Source organism: Sylvia atricapilla, chromosome 5, assembly GCF_009819655.1.
Source record: "Sylvia atricapilla isolate bSylAtr1 chromosome 5, bSylAtr1.pri, whole genome shotgun sequence".
In the NCBI taxonomy this organism is placed as follows: domain Eukaryota; kingdom Metazoa; phylum Chordata; class Aves; order Passeriformes; family Sylviidae; genus Sylvia; species Sylvia atricapilla.
Genome location: NC_089144.1, coordinates 53,586,738 through 53,596,954, shown reverse-complemented (window position 1 = coordinate 53,596,954; position 10,217 = coordinate 53,586,738).

The window sequence follows — 10,217 nt, the reverse complement described above, 5'->3', positions numbered from 1 at the left end:
AACTGGCCCAGCCTTGGCCAGCAGCGTGTTCATCCTCAGAGCCACCAGGGATTGGCTCTGCTGGGCATGGTGGAAGCTTCCAGCAGCTTCTCAGGGAAGTCACCTCTGTGACCCACTCTTACCACAAAACCAGCTTGTGCAAAACCAACAGAATGGTGTATAAAAGCCTTGAAAACAAAAAGGCAAAATTAAACTAGAATAATAATTTTTAAATCTCTAAAGATTAGGATTAACCTGAAAGTTTTTGCTAATTTATTTACCATAGTTTTGTATTGTTTTGTGGGTTTTTTTCATTTGTATTTTTGGGGGTTTTGCTTTGTATTGTTTTGGGGGTTTTGTTTGTTTGTTTTTTTTTAATCTGAATGTAAAAAAGACCTATTTTTTTTTTTTTTTTTGAATCTTAATATGAAAACTTCATAAGAGAAATTAAGAGGTAGGAGATTAAAATGTTAAAAGGAGAATACAAGATGTTCTAATGAATGGCTGAATTCCAGAGGGCAAGAACTGTTGGTTCTCTGCCCCACTGGCACCATTCCTCATAGATGAAGTCCTAAATTTGGAAGGATCAAAGAATTTCCAGTATCTCAATGTATTTTGCTAACACTATTCATCATATCTTACAAATTTTACTTTCTTAACTGGAAACTAGAGCAATTAAAAAGATATCTGGAATAATTAGAGCAAATTATTCAAGAAACAAAACCTAATGACAATGGTGTCAGACAAAGTGACTGTAATATATATCTAAAATAATTTAAAATCTACAAATTAATCACTGTCTGTCTCTATCCTACCCAATGCTAACAGAACCAAAAACCCCATGTATTTAAACCTACAATTTATAAGCACTCCCTGGCAAAAATCAATATAAAGCTTTAGTGGGTAGAATGTGTGTAATAGTAACAAGTAGAAAGGTTAGTGTAGAAGTTAATGGTTCTATCAAGAATAAAACAGAGCTAAAGTCTGAAGAAAAGCTCTCCCACAAGTGCTTCATTAACCTTGGAGAACTCCAGCATATCTTCAAAGTAAAGATTACAACAAACCTGACTCAGTCACCAGTAGCACTTGTTAGCTCTTGGCTTCAGAAATCAACAGCTTTTTCATTTGCATTATGAAACTATCACAAAGCTTTTGTTGCACTAAGATGTTTGACCCTGTAAACTAACTAGATTAGTTAATCCAAGATCACATGGGGCAGTAGGTATGATGGTGAATACCTTACCCAAGCACAGCCCTGTGTGCTTCGAAGGAGCTGGGAGTTTCTTACCAAAATGATCAATAGCAGACAACCTCCATAGTTAATCGACATCACAATTCCAGGGAGCTGGCATTGATAGGGCTGGAGGTAATTTTGATTAACTCACCTAGCAGCAGTTGCACCCTTCCTAAAGAAGCTAAAACAAGTCAGTGTTTTTCTCCCAGCTCAAAGCAGGAGAAAATTTATCCATCTGCTTCTTCCTCAGCATTAACCATTACTGACAACATGAGGTCTTGGTCCTCTTCTTCTTACAGCTCCCACATCTCCTCCTAGACTCTCACTGAGCCTTCCTGGGACAAATATTGGCAGTAACTCCCAGGATTTCTGAAACAGTCTGGATAAACAGAAAGTTTGTATGTGCAGTTGTTCAAACCTGTAATTAATTCCTCTGGTATTAATATTGCTATCCCATGAAAATGAATGGGAGGATAGGAGCTCTGTAAGCCACTCCTGTGTCAAAAGTAGGAAAAACTTTGGAGAGGTTAGTAATAAACTACCACGTGTAGCATTACCTAGAACTTCACTATAAAGGATATATTGCTATATTGTACATTAGAGCTTAGAAAAGGCCAACACAAATTTTATCTTTTGAGAATGCAACCAATAGAGTCCTATTTGAACAGTAGGTACAGAAAATTTCTTTTGGGATACATTTTTATTTCAGTTATTTCTGCTTATCAATACTCAAATTATTTATCTGTAATGCCTTGCAACTAATATTCATGAATAAATATTACTATATTATAGCAGTATGATTCAATATTCTGCATAATTACATATATTCCAATTTATCTTTCAGTATGAGTTTGCTATGTTGGTACCCCATAGATTCCTAGTTACAGCACCCTATAGTCACTCTTCTTGCTAGATTTTAGGCTCTGTATCTGGCATTTATCATGAAATTAAATTAAAAAAATGAAATAAATATTAAACAAATATTTTGAAGAAAATAGTACCACTTAAGTTAAAATATAATTTCATGTGAGAAAATTCAGGAAGGAAGTTTCTATGGAAAATGCATGAAAAATCCTGGACTAGAGTTTCCACTTTATATAGACTCTCTTGATAATTGTGCTGATACTTTGGATTATACTTCTACAGCTGATCCTAAGCTGCTGCTGCAATTTATCTAAATTGAGAAACTCTCTAAAGTCAGTGTTCTTAGTTTCAAGTCTCATCAAACTATAACGATACAGGTATATGTAAAATAAAATTCACTTTTGTCATGGTAATTAAGAATCTACTGACATACAAAGTGAGTTTTAGACTAGATTTTGGATAGAATTTCTTGGTTAACTATTTCCAAGATGAAGCGATGGGGAGCTCACACTGTCAAATGTTATTTTTCCCCACTTTCCTGTGTAATCGAAAAACAATTTGGTCAAAGTATTGCCATAGATGTAAAACCAAAAATCGATTTGCTATTAAAGAGCAAAGGCAAACTTGGTCACTGTCAGATGTATTATGTTATAATGACCCAAAGATAAAAATGATGGCAGCCAAGTCGACAGTTGGGACCAAGATCCACTAGCTGCACATTGACAATTCAAATGCCTTTGTACCATAGCCTGTTTTATCAATCTCCAGTCCATCTAGTATTTTTTCCCATTTTATTCCTCCCATCTTCCCCTACCTACTGCCATAAGTTTCTTCCAGCAAGTTTTAGGGTGGAAGTTTAAATGAGCATCTGCCACAGCACCAATGCCAACGCGAGCTGGCCGCCAACCAGCGGGGCTACTCTTGCATGGGATGCCTGGCTCCCCTTTGGAGACTGCTCTTAACCTTTATGACACACTCGGATTCCACCAGCTTGGTGCCTCAAATCCCATGTTCCTGCTTCTCTCCAGATTTTCCAGTTGGTAACGTATCCTGGTGGGGAAACTCACACCCCTTGCCCTTCGTTGTCCTTCACGTTACTTTGCAAGTCAAAAAAAAAAAAAAAAAAAAAAAACCAGTTTTATTGTTTCTCACTTTGTTTTGGTTTTATTATTATTTTTTACCAAGAAAAAAAAAAAAAAAAAGGCGAACTGAGAGGGGGATTCAGTTCATAATTATGGGAGGAGTCGTTTTTGGACTCAATCCCCAACATAAAATCTGTCATAAATGGATTCTGCCAAATTGCTGAACAGAGTGCAAATTTGTAATGTGCCAGTTTTTTAATAGGTTTAGTTCTTTGGGCTCTTTCTGCAAGTCCAATGCTTGTGTCATTTCACTGACACTGTCCTTGAAAATCTTGTTCTGCAACCTCCTTTTTAAACTATGATACACATGCTTAAACCTTCCCAGCTGTGGCAGCCCAAGACAAAAATGTCAGCCTAGATTTTGGCACACCTAAGGTCTTCTTCAAGTAATCTCATTTGTGCTTGTCCTAGAACTGCTCTTATTAGGCAGCATCCTTATCTCATAGCCACAGCTGAGGATGGCATTGTGGCTTCCCAAAGCACAGTTGCTACCCTGGCTAAAGGGACACCCAGATCTTAGTTACAGCAGGCACCACCTTTGGAATCGACTTCCATGAAAAAATTGCCAAAACCCTTCATCTGTTTTATTTCCCTTGCTTGAATGATGGGTTAAACAGGCCTACTTAAGAGTACAATGGCTCCAGCCATTTGAAATGCTAATTTTCATCTTGGCCACAATATGTTGTGCATATCAACCCCTCCTTATACCTTATTGACTGTAAAGATAATGAGATTCCCTTAAAAGAACAGTAGAAAACCCATGACATTCAGGATTCAAATTCCTCTCAAATGTAGCTCCTGCATGCAAATACGGAGAGCAACTTCACATATAAGAAAGTATTGTTTTGATTTAGAGCATATTTGTAGTTAAACCTCTGAGAATCCCTTCTTCAAACTGGGTAGAGATAACTGGTAAATGCTGAAATTTGTTCCTGTCTTACAAGGCTGTGGAACCTTCTAAATGCTTTCCTTGGAGCTGGATCTGGTGATCCAGCTATATAGTCTTGCTGTATTTCCAGTTTATTTGAACACACGAAGATATCACACAAGCACCTTTGCACAAGGCCGGTCAAACAATAAAAACAAACATGTTGTTCATCCAGATTGTGTGCTGTTGACCCAATCTGTGCTTTGTACTTTCCAGGCTGTAGTGTAAATGTTTCCAGGGACAGATGTGAGAGAGCTCTGAAAACATCTGATGCTACTTCAAATCATTTCCAGTGATTCTTTTCAGAACAGAGTTTATAGCTTATATTTGTTTTGGTTCATATTATATTTACATAATATACTGACCTATGCTTCAGAAATCTCCTTCTTTACAAATAGACAATTATAAGTTAGTATTAGAAGCATGGTGAAGAGTTTTACAGCATAAAAAAATAGTCGTAGGTTTTCAGACTGCTGTCTGAGTCTGTAAAAATGTTGGTGACTTTTAAGATTTTAAAACCTTTGCAATAGAAGCAAGGGAGAAGGAAGAAACATATAAGTGTGGGATGCCAAATGCAAACTTTTAAGGTTTTTCCCCCCACTTCTGGACTTCAACCAGACTGAAAGTAAAGAGCAGCTTCTGACTGAGACTTGAATTTCAGACCTCAATAGGTGAGTATCATTCATATAATTCATCATTTCAGATAAGTGGCTGTCATTCATTCCAATGGATCACTTCAAGTTTTGTGATTGCAGGAAGACTTGGAAATTATCTATGTGGATTTAACTTTACAAGAAATGGAATTATAAATAAACAAAGGTTTTTGAAGCCTTCTTCATCTATAAAAAAATTCAGGATTCTTTCTTTTGTCAGGAAGTAAAATATTTCTAAATGTAATACTTTAAAAATGTAATTTTAAAATGAAAAATAATTATTAGAAAAATGTTTTAAAGATAATTGCGTAACAGAGTTTTCAAATGTGTTGTCTGTCATAAGATTGTGTCAGATCTCCCAAAGAAATGCAAATTGTGGTCATAATTTTTTTTAAGGAAGATTATGTCTATGCTGGAGGTGAAATCACTGATAGAGAGGTATTTTAAAGTTCTTCCTCAAATGGTCTTTTACTGGTTGCCTACAGCACAATACTTTAAAACTTCAAGATTTTTTTCCCATTAATAATATCAGAAAATATTCCATTTGGAGCCTATGGTAATCCAAAGAAAATTAGAAGGAATTGACATATTCACAAAGGAAATTATGACTATGTCCCAGCACCAACAGTTAAAGACACAACTGGATAGCTTGTGTTCTAATGTTCAAGTTATCTCTGTTTAGGCCCATGCTCCTAAATGAAGAGGAAGCAATGAATCTAGAAAAGCAGTAACACTTCTCTTTGAAGGCTTCAACACCCTATATCTGATTGTTGTGGAGATGTTAAATGTGTTACCAAGCTGAGTTAGGGATTACAATCATTTTAGCAGACAGAGTCTCTGCACTGTCAATAACTCCACTGTGGATGGAGCGATGTCACTGGAAAGATGCAGGAATTTCTGTTTATTTGAGCTGAGATAATGGGCATCATACCTTGTTACCAGGCAATGCTTGCTGCTGACTTCCATGCTTAAAGATGGAAACATACCTGTTATGTAGACATATATAATTTTTAATATTTTTGGGGTTTTTTACACTTTTTCCCCTTAAACTGTGATTTTCCTTCTGTTCCCATGAAGTAGAAGATCTGGGGACTAGATGATCTGTAAGGTCCATTCCAACCCCTTTACATTCTATGATTCTATGGTTATATAGTGTCTCCAAAAGTGCTAAATATTAGTTGTGAGTACAAGCTGTACCTTGGAGCACTTTTGAATGAAGAGATTACTATCTGTGTTTCAATAAGAAAGGAGACTGTTCTTTTTTCAACAGTGTTTAAACTTAAAGCTGCAGAGTTTAGTAAGAACCATGCCTCTCAGATATCCGGAGAAGTTTTAGGAGTTGATGGTGGAAGAAATGGGCATTAATGTAAGCAGTATTTTTGTTTGTTTGTTTTTGTCTCCGATGCTGTGTTCTAGGAAACTGCTAACCCAGTCCCTCACCTCCACTTCTGCACTTCACAGTATATGCTTGTCATCACAGTCCAATGATTTCTTTAAAACATTGATTGTTCTCCATTTGTATAATTACAGCAAAAAGTTCAGGATTTTGTTTTAATTTTTTTTTTAGGTTTTTTGTTTGTTTCCTGATTGATTGTGCCTCCACAGGAAACTTTAAGAAAATTGTGCTCTGTGCTATCTCATAGTGACCTGAAAAAGAAACTTCAAAATTAGGTTTTCTTTATCTTAACCATTTATGTATTTATGGGCATCTTTGAATGTGCACCTTAGTAGTCTTGTGTCAGTCTGGAGCACTGTGAGGGAATGAATTGGCCTCTTAAGCTGGGTTTACATTGCTTTGCATTGGCAGAGCAGTGCAAGCAGCTGGGGAGTGTGTCTTGGTTTTCCTTTTACCTTCTGGCCCCCAGGTTCACATTGTTGCTTGGACATCCCTTCCATTTCCTGTCTATATCCAGCACAATGTCCTGTGATTTCCTTGCACTGGTGTACTGATGTATTTGCCAGGGTTCTCTGTCTTGTTCTTCTCATGTCATCCTCTTCCTACTCTATGGCTATTCTTTAAGAGAATTATTTTTTAGGAATTGTGAGTTTGGCCAGAAATTTTCAAGAGCCAAGGGAGGCTGTCATCTCCTCCAAGTACATTTCTCTCTCAGAAGGGCTGATTCCTTGCACAGTTATGAGCAGGATTAAATCTGCAATTTTACCTTAAAAAAATAATAATTTAAAACCTCTCTGTATTAACCCTTTCTCAGCATTTTGTGAGAGCAGAGTCAACAGTCAGGGTAGGCAGAGGGCTTCTACACCATAATTCAATGAGAAACAGTAGAAGAGTCTTCCCAGAATGTCTACCCAAATGTCAGTAAACCAGGAGCTAATACAATCATGAATGGTAGGAAATTAGTCATTTGTAGCAGACCTTCACATTTATTATTAAATCCTCTGATTCTACCACTGACCTTTCAAAATCAATAAACCACATGGACAGAAACAAGGAGGTTTCCTGTAGAAAAAAGAAAATGGAGCTTGTTTGGACCTTCTGTCTACTAGCTTTTAATCTGAAACTGTAAGTCACATTTGAAGTTCTCTTTTATCAAGCCCCGTGTGTTCAAAATGCATTACTCAGTAATGAAAGATGATTTTCTTCTGAATTCATAGTTTGATTTCTGGAGTTTATGAGTTGTATAGAAGGAAATGCTGAACCATATTTTTAAGCAGACATTCTTTGTTCTTCCTGGCAACTGAGTTACAAAGTTGAGTCAAACTCAGTGTGAAATCAATTGTAGATCTAACTAGATTTTTTTTTGGGTGGGGGAGAGGGATTTGAAGCTAAATTCTTAATGGAAGGCAAGTAAACTCTTATTTTGTTTTGGTGAATAAAACAGGGTGTGTGTTCTTTGATGGTGTAATAAAATCAAGTGTCAAAAATATCTTTAATTAATTAAAAAGAAGTATTCCAGATAAAGATACTGTTGAAACTATTTGTAATCTATTTCTATGTTTATTACCTAAAGAATATTATTGACAAGATTGAAGCATTTATTTCCTGCGCATTGCACTTTGATAGTGCATCATCCTTATTTCTTCAATATGCAAAAAGTATATGAATAAATCTCTGTATATAAATGCTGAATATTACCTTTCATTTTATGTATACACAAATTATTTTTATGCAGTTTTTTTATGTGTCAGTACGCATTGGCATGCTTTTTCTTTTTTTCCCCCACAACAAAATATAATCAGAATGTATTTGGCTACCAAAAGCAAAAGCGATGAACTTAAGGAAAGTAGTTTTGTTTTTCAGGTCTGTCTCTAATAGATGTCCTCAAAAATTTCTAAGCAAGACTTACTTAAATTTTAATTTGAGTATTTTTATGTTCCTCTAGAAAATTAACCATGTGTCCAAAGATCAGGTCTGACTTTGATAGCCCCTTAGATTCTTAGGACATAGTGTGTCAAAATATCCACTCTGTGAATACATATCTGATACAAACTAGGGATCTGTGAGTGACAGTAATATAATGTGTATAATACATGGAATAGAATGGAAATATCACATAGTAATGTGCACACAAGATTCAGACTTCCACAAAAACAGATTCAGGAAGCTTGGTGTTTGAAAACACAATATATTTAAGCAAGTGTCATTGAGTAATAAGGCAAAGGGACAAATTTCAAGATCTATGCTAACACAAAGTCAATAAATGCATGTGCAGTCCAAAGATGTGACAGACACATATATTGTGCAAAAAGGATTTCTCGGACAGATTCTGTCAATATAAATATATTCTGTCAACATACATGTGCCTTGTCATGCTGCCTTGTCATAATTGCAGTCTCAAGAGCTTTAATTATCCCTTTAAACCATCGGTATTTACATTTGGTTTGTCTCATGGTCTTTCGTTGCTAATGTGTCACAATCTTTTTTTTTTTTCCCATGTGGGGGTGACAACTGGTCACTCTTCATTAATAAAATGACAAGTCTCTTACCCATGTTGTAGTCAAGATAGGCTTTAGAAATCTAAACTTCAAGAGATTAAATTCCCTCTGTGGTTATCCTACAGAACACACACTTCCACAGGAAATGCTTGCACATCCTTGTTTTCTTCTGCCAAGACTAAATTCTCTTTTTCAAGACTAAGTAATCTTGGGATGAAAACAAGGACATGAATTCTTTAGTGAAACAGTGGCATGTGTTGTTGATTTTTCTAAACTGTGCTCTAAGTAGGAAAAATATATTCCTGTGAACATTATTGGTCACATAACGAACAGGATAAATATTTTAAGTCTTGTAAGGTTGTATTTTAGATACTCCTCATGAAATCCAGCATTAGCCCTAGATTTCACAGAATTGCAGAATAATCAAGGTTGGAAAGGAACTGGAGATCATTCTGTCTTAATTCCCTTACTCAACCTACAGGAGGTTGTACCAGACTGTGTCTAGACAGTTTTTGAGTAGGGTCAAGGAGGAAAATACAATTTGGTCAGACTTGTGTTCATATGTGGAGATCACTCTCATTTTTTCCATTAAAATTGGTGAGTGTTAAAGGTATGTTGCACTTAGGCATAAGGAACTTTTACTATAGCATGAGTGAAATAAATCTGAATATTATGTTGATTTAGGGTTCCCTGATATATTTCTCATTAATGTATTTGTGTACCTTTCTTAGGTGAAACAACAGGATTTTCTGTATGAAGAACCACAAATTGCTGGTGCTAGTTTACCTGGAGACTGTGATACTGGAGACGTGTCTCAACATCTGGTGAGATGGTGCCTCTATATAAAGACATAAATCAGTGATGGTGCCTACCTATCTATCTAAAATTGCAAGCTGCCCTTGATGGCTTAGGAAGGCTGACCTGAAAGAGAGACTCAACAGAGCTAGAAAATAAAGTAAGTATTTATTGAAAAGCCTTTAGGATACACCTTGGGCAGGACAGGGCCTGACCAGGGCTACACCCAAGGTGGACTAAGGATGGTCACATTTTACATTTTTATAAGTTTTGGTTCATTTGCAAATTGGGGTTTAATTGTCCAATTACAGCTTCAGGTTGTGAGGTCTCATCCTTCTTGTTCCTCCCTTCAGCCCACCATTGTTTGTGCTTTTGGGCCTGAAAGTTGTCCTTGGTCTTCATCAGGAAAAGGATTTGTTTTGTCTCCCTACTCTGTGCAGAGAGCTGAGTGACACTGAATGTGAGGCTCAGAACTGCACCCCTGGGCAGCACAGAATGTGAAAAAAATGAAAGTCAAAACTTAAGGCATCATCCTAAACAATGAATATAATCAACAGAATTTTATCCAAAGCCTTTTTCCAACAGGTAGAAAGAATGTCCAAGTCCATTAATTTTTAACAGCAATTATGGAAACCATTGTTTGCGAAGGTGAAGTTTCCAAAGTGTGGAAAAGCAGACTGTAGTTTGTTGGTATACCTGGAACGTGAGAGCACTCAAGCCCAAGTGGC